The sequence below is a fragment of the Vombatus ursinus genome, unplaced genomic scaffold, assembly GCF_900497805.2.
Source record: "Vombatus ursinus unplaced genomic scaffold, bare-nosed wombat genome assembly UNPS02015129.1, whole genome shotgun sequence".
Taxonomy (NCBI): domain Eukaryota; kingdom Metazoa; phylum Chordata; class Mammalia; order Diprotodontia; family Vombatidae; genus Vombatus; species Vombatus ursinus.
Window position 1 is genome coordinate 883,770 of NW_020954907.1, and position 6,570 is coordinate 890,339.

Genomic DNA, 6,570 nt, shown 5'->3' on the forward strand with positions numbered 1-6,570 from the left:
CATTTAATTTCTCTGAGCCTCAGTTTCCCCATCTGTACAATGGAGATGATAATACTTGTACTTGCTGGCCACAAGGCTGTTTGAGAATTAAATGGGGAGGGGCAGCTAGGTGGCACAGCGGATAGAGCCCCAGCCCTGGAGTCGGGAGGACCTCAGTTCAAATCTAACTTCAGACACATGACACTTACTAGCTGTGTGACAGTAGGCAAGTCACTTAACCCCGATTACCGAGAGTGAGAGAGAGAATTAAATGAGAGAATGTATGTCAAGCACTTTGCAAACCTTAAAGGGGCGTATCGATGTCAGCCATGGGTCTTGGAGTGGGGATCCCAGCTGGCACCAGTTCAATTCAGCAAATATTTCCTAAGCTTCTGTTCTGTGCAGGGTTCTTTGACAAGAAGCCCAGAAAGGTGAATAAGATTTGGCCTCTGCCCTCAGGGGGTTCAGAGTTTAGTGGGAGAGATTAGAAGTAGACAAAGAAAACTAAAACAGGAGACAAAGTCCAAGACTCCTTTTATGAGAGGTCTCAGGTGAGGGGCAGAAGGTGCTGGCACTGTAGGCAGAGGGCCTGGGTTCAAACCCTTCCCCCAAACTACTTGAGTTACCTTGGACATGTCATGTAATCTCTAGAGGCCTCAGTTTCCTCATCCATAGAGTGGAGAGATTAGACTAGATGAACTCTTTTCAGGTTCTCCATGTGTGAATGTATAGCGATCCTTCCCATGCTGATTCTGCAGTCCCAGAGAGTAAGCTAAAGAAAGAGGTGAATGGAGTTCAATCTGAAGGTTTGCTTCTGGATTTGTGCCAAGTGGGAAGTGCAAGACTAGCCCTGGACCCCACCCTTGAGGAAGCATCAGTCTGGGTGGATGGGGAGAGAATGATCCAAGCACTGTTAGAGTAAGCCCCGCAACCTCTCGTGCAGACTAAACATGAGGTAGCCATCCAGGGTGGGCCGCTGGAGTCTGGGAAGGCTTTGTGGAGGAGAGAGTCCTAGAGATGGGACAGATAGATTGCAGATAGATGCAGGGGGAGGAGGAAGAGAAAGAGGAGAAAGAAAAATGGAGAAGGAGGAAGAGGAAGAGGAGACAGAGTACAGGAGGAGGAGGAAGAATAGGAGGAGGAGGAAGAGAAAGAAAAAGTGGAGAAGGGGAGGAGGAAAAGGAGAAAGAGAGAGAGGAGGAGGAAGAGGGTGAGGAGAACAACAGGAGCAAAGACTCAAGAAAGGGTCACGCTGGGTATGTCCAGGGAGCCGTGAAACAACACTAGTCTAGAGTTAGGCAGGCCAGGATGGGAAGTGGAGGGTGGAGACACCTTTAAGAATTGGCTCAATACGCTTATTTGTGGTTTGGGGTCCATGACACAAGGGGAACAGTTTTGCAGAAAGTCTTGAATTTTTATGCAAAATTTTTTCAAGAGACAGTGGAACTGCGTGTTTTTGTTTGAGTGCCCATATGCACTGCTGAGATTTTTTTAAGATGGCATGTGTTTTGAGGAAACTGCTTTTTTTAAGAGTTTAAAGATCTTACAAGTAAAGAGAACTATAAGAATCATTTACTTATTTTTACCTCTTTTAAGAGAAATAAAAAATGTTTCTCAAGTCTGTTTTTCTCCAGTCTCTACCTGACTGTTAAACTATTTTTGGCAAATCACTAATCATTGCATAGAGTGGAAAGTGTGTGAATGCAAAAAAAAAAAAGTTAGATATGATATTGTATCTGGAATCTGTGCTATATTTTGCTCCTAATAGGATCAACTCACTGTTTATCTAAGGCTTAGCTGTCTTGTATTAAAAATTATACAAAAAAAAGTAAACCTGTTTTATACATTACTGTTTAACTGAAAAAAAAATTGGCTCTATCACTTAATCCCAATTGCCTAAGAAAAAAAAACCCAAGAACTGACTCAAACCATCCTAGAAAGGGAGATCTAACAGATACCTCAAGAAGGGGTGTGTGAAACCTACAATCACAGCAGGCCACCTGAAATTTTTTGAGTCCTACCGTTTCTAAAAGCAACCCATAGTGGTTTGTTGGTGGCTTCTTGTTTCCTGTGAAAAGGTGCTTCTAGAAGCTATTTTTTTTTCTCTTGTAAGTCACTTAAATTCTGTCTGTCTCGGTTTCCTCACCTATGAAATGGGGATAATAACAGCACCTACCTCCCAGGGCTATTGTGAAGATTAAATGAGAAAATAATTGTAAAGGGCTTAACGCAGGGCCTGGCACACAGAAGGAGTTTAATAAATCCTTGGTTCCTACCTTTCCTCCTTCCCTCCCAAGGAGTCACCCCTAAAGAACAAAAATGTGTGTGGGTGGTTGGAAGGCGCAGAGTTCAGCAAAACTAATCTGGTATGTGCAGTATTCCATACCCATAGCACCCCACCTCTGCAAAGACCTTCTTGCATTTTTAAAAGAACACATCGTTCTTCCTGGCGACCTGCAGAGTGTTGCAGAAAGAAAAAAAAAATCAAGGAAGGAAGAGAGAAATGGAGGGACATGCTCCAGGCCATGCCAGCGGCTCTTCTAGGGGATGACCGGAATATAAACAGGCATATCCTGTACTGGTCATTGCAAAGCTCTGCTCTCCATACTCAGTGGGAGTGAATCATCAGTATTTTGTCATTCTTGGTACCACAGAGAACTTAACTGGACTTCTGGGCTTCAGTTTAAATTAGGAATGACTGGCTCTTGGCCGGTAATGGAGTATACTTAATGAGGGCTGGGGGCTGGTAAGAATATATTTGTCGTGTAAAGATTGGCTGAAGGAACTGGTGATGTTTAGCCCAGAGAAGAGAAGGGAGTGAACATTTATACAGCACCTACTATGTGCCAGGCACTGTGCTAAGTGATTTTTTACAAATATTATCTCATGTGAGCTTCACAACAGCCTTGGGAGGTAGGTGCTATTATTATCCCCATTTTACAGTTAAGGAAACTGTGGCAGACAGAGGTTAAGTGATTTGCCCTGGGTCACTCAGTGTCTAAAGCTGGATGTGAACTCAGGTCTTCCTGACTCCAGGCCCAGTGCTCTAGGCACTACGCCAAAGGTCATGCCTGGATAATCCTTAAATAGGAGGTAGAGTTTGATAGAGGTCCTCAGGACTTTGAAGGGCTGCCATATGGAAAAAAAGGATTCCATTTATCTGCTTGGCCCCAGAGGACAGAGCAAGACACAGTGGCGAGAAGACTTAACCTTTGGCTTGATATCAGGAAAAGCTTCCTAACACTCAGAGCTATCTGAAAGTGGAATGGGTGCCTCGGGAAATAATGGGATGCCTTTCACTCTTCAGGCAAAGGCTGGAAGACCACTTGTAACTTATGATGTAGAGGAGATTTTTATGCAGGTTTGGGTTGGGCCTCTGAGGTCTTTTCCAACTCAGACTCTGTAAAAATCTGGCTTAAAAACTTCAAATCTAGCTAGAAAACCGAACATAAAGCTAGACTAGAAATTTAGAAAGCTAAACTGGGAAATAGCTAGAAAGCTGGAAATGCTCCCGCCCCAGTAAAGCTCCTTAAGGGCAGGGATTTTTCTCTTTGTATTCTCACACACACACACACACACACCCCTTGTATTATTGAAACAGATATACAAATCCTTCAAGAATGACTACCCATGTATAACCTCTATCAAACTGCTTGCCTTCTCAATGAGGAGGGTGGGGAGGAAAGCAGAGAATTTGGAACTCCAAGATCATTTTTACATGTAATTTGGGAAGATAAGATACTTTTAAAGAAGAATGGTGTCTCCAAATGGATAACAGGATCATTTCTTTCTGCCTTGTTTAGGCCATCAGATTCTTAGATTTTCTCATCTGGGGAATCCAATACCCAAAGTCTGGGATCTCATGATGTGAGAATTCTCTCTATGCAGATTGCAACGCATCCCTTTGACCCTCTCATGTCACTCTCGTCTATGTTCTCCCATAAATCTACCACAGAGGGACTTCCCAACCTACTGGAGAGCCTTCCTCGCTTCCTTTGAGAGGACACCATTACCAGCCCATCATCTTTTACTTGTATACTACTACTACTACTACTACTACTACTACTACTACTACTACTACTACTACTACTTCTTCTTCTTCTTCTTCTTCTTCTTCTTCTTCTCCTCCTCCTCCTCCTCCTCCTCCTTCTTATTCCTCTTCTTCTTTGACTTGCCCAGGGTCACACAGCTACTAAGTGTCAAGTGTCAGAAGCCAGGTTTGAACTCAGGTCCTCCTGACTCCAGAGCCTGTGCTCTATCCACTGCACCACCTAGCTGCCCCTACTCATATGCTTCTATTATGATCCTCAATTTCTATTTTTCAAAGACCAGAATGTTCCATGGATCACAGCCATACAACAACACTGGATGATTGTTAGCACTAAAACGATGTGCCTTTGTTTCAGAGATAATTGGGGTCACTAAAAGAACTTTGGAATTTTCCAGAGGAAATCCAGCCAGCTCTCCTCTGTTTGTTCAGTTCTGGGCCCAACTCATTGTCAAATGAGTTGACATATGACTTTCCAAACTTTAAAGGAATGCTGGGTATTATTTTTATCTAAGGTGTATAAACTGATGGAGGGGGCAGCTAGGTGGTACAGTGGATAGAGTGCCAGGCCTGGCCTCATCTTCCTGAGTTCAAATCTGGCCTCAGACACTTACTAGCTATGTGACCCTGGGCAAGTCATTTAACCCTCTTTGCTTCCGTTTCCTCATCTGTAAAATGAGCTGGAGAAGGAAATGGCAAACTGCTCCAATATCTCTGCCAAGAAAACCCCAAACATAGGGTCATGAAGAGTTGGACGTGACTGAAAAACAACTGAACGACAACATCGTCTGCCCACTGGACACATCTCCTGAATGAGATCCACTTGCTTTTTTCCTATGTGAATAGTTAGGCCAAACTCTTTAGAGTGATTATGTATCTCACCTCGGTGGCTCTGCAGTATTCTGGGGCTCGATCCTCTTTGGCTCAGATTCAACACTAGATCTCTCTCATCATAATGGTGAACGTTTTGGCAACCCTGCATTTCCATTTTACACCTCACTTCATATCAATAATCAGAGGGTCTTTGAACAAGTTTATTTCTGTTACGTCTTTCAAGGAATCTTATATAATTCTGGCAGATGCGAGGAAGGCACCTTATTAGAGGAGAGCCTATGAGGTGATATTTTGTTTTACCATACAAAATGTTTTTTGAAAATCAAAGGTAATTGCCTATTTTCCTATCTGTATTAAAGTTTTATGAGCATAATCTACTTCACACATCAAGGGTATCCTTGAAAAAGGTATTAAAAGAGAACACTTTCCCAAATGACATTCCATGGTAGATCCATATTTACCATCACACAATTGGCTGAAATAGGTAGAAAGGATAAAATCCTTCCCATAATTATATCTTCTTGATATGCAAGGCTGTTCTGTCCCTCTGTTCCCCTTCCATCTATTATGTTCTTTCTGAATATGGTATACATGTCCAGAGCCATTTTTCTTTATTTCTTCTTTTAAAATTTTATTGATGCCTTTAATTTTACATTACAGTTATTTTTAGTTATGCCTAGTTCAAATCCCACCACCATCATCCAGGAGCCTCCAGACCCGTGTTCCCAACCCACCAATTCTCAGTGATACCTATGAGGTCAAATTTACCTTCTCACACTAGGATCTCTAGTTCAGTTTATTATTATATGAACTTTGTGTATTTGTGTATCTAGACATCTGGGACATGGGTCTTATTGGCTTGGATATTGTCACCTGTGAATTACTGGGCAACCTCAATGTTACTCTCCCTAGGTTGTAGCTGTACTCTCTATGTCTGGTGGTAAATATTCATAGCTAGCTTTTCTCCCTCCCCTTCCTTTCTAGTTTAAAACCTCTTGAGCAGATTTGCAAACTTTAGGTGAATATATTTTTACCAGCCCAAAGCCATTGTCTAGAAATCCAAATTCTGTGCTCAAAGGCCATCTGAGAACATGCAGCTAGGTGGCACAGTGGCTAGAGTGCCAGGCCTGGAGTAAGGAAGACTCATCTTCCTGAGTTCAAATCTGGCCTCTGACACTTACTAGCTATGTGACCCTGAGCAAGTCACTTACCCCTAGTTGCCTCAGTTTCCTCATCTGAAAAATGAGCTGGAGAAGGAAATGGCAAACTACTTCAGTATCTTGGCCAAGAAAACCTCTACTGAGGTCATGAAGAGTCAGATACAATTGAAATGACTGAACAACAACAATATTCCCTATTGTGTTATTCTGCCATTGGTGCTGACTGTCGTAGGCCTTTTCTGACAGCCCTCCAACCCCTTTTCTGCTTTGCCCTTCTTCATCCCTACCCTTCAGGCACATCAAGAGACAACATTAAGTGCGAAAATATGTTTAAAAGGAATGTATATATATATAGCCTATATCAGATTGTGCGCCATCTTGGGGAGGGTGGTGGGGAAAGAGGGGGGGAAAAATTTGGAAATATGGAAGTGATTGTTGGTAAATCAAAATAAATCAATTAAAAAAGAGAGAGAGACAGCATTAAGGAAGGAGATTTGTCTTCACTGTATCACACACTTTATTGATTCTTTTCCGCTAAACAGAATAGAG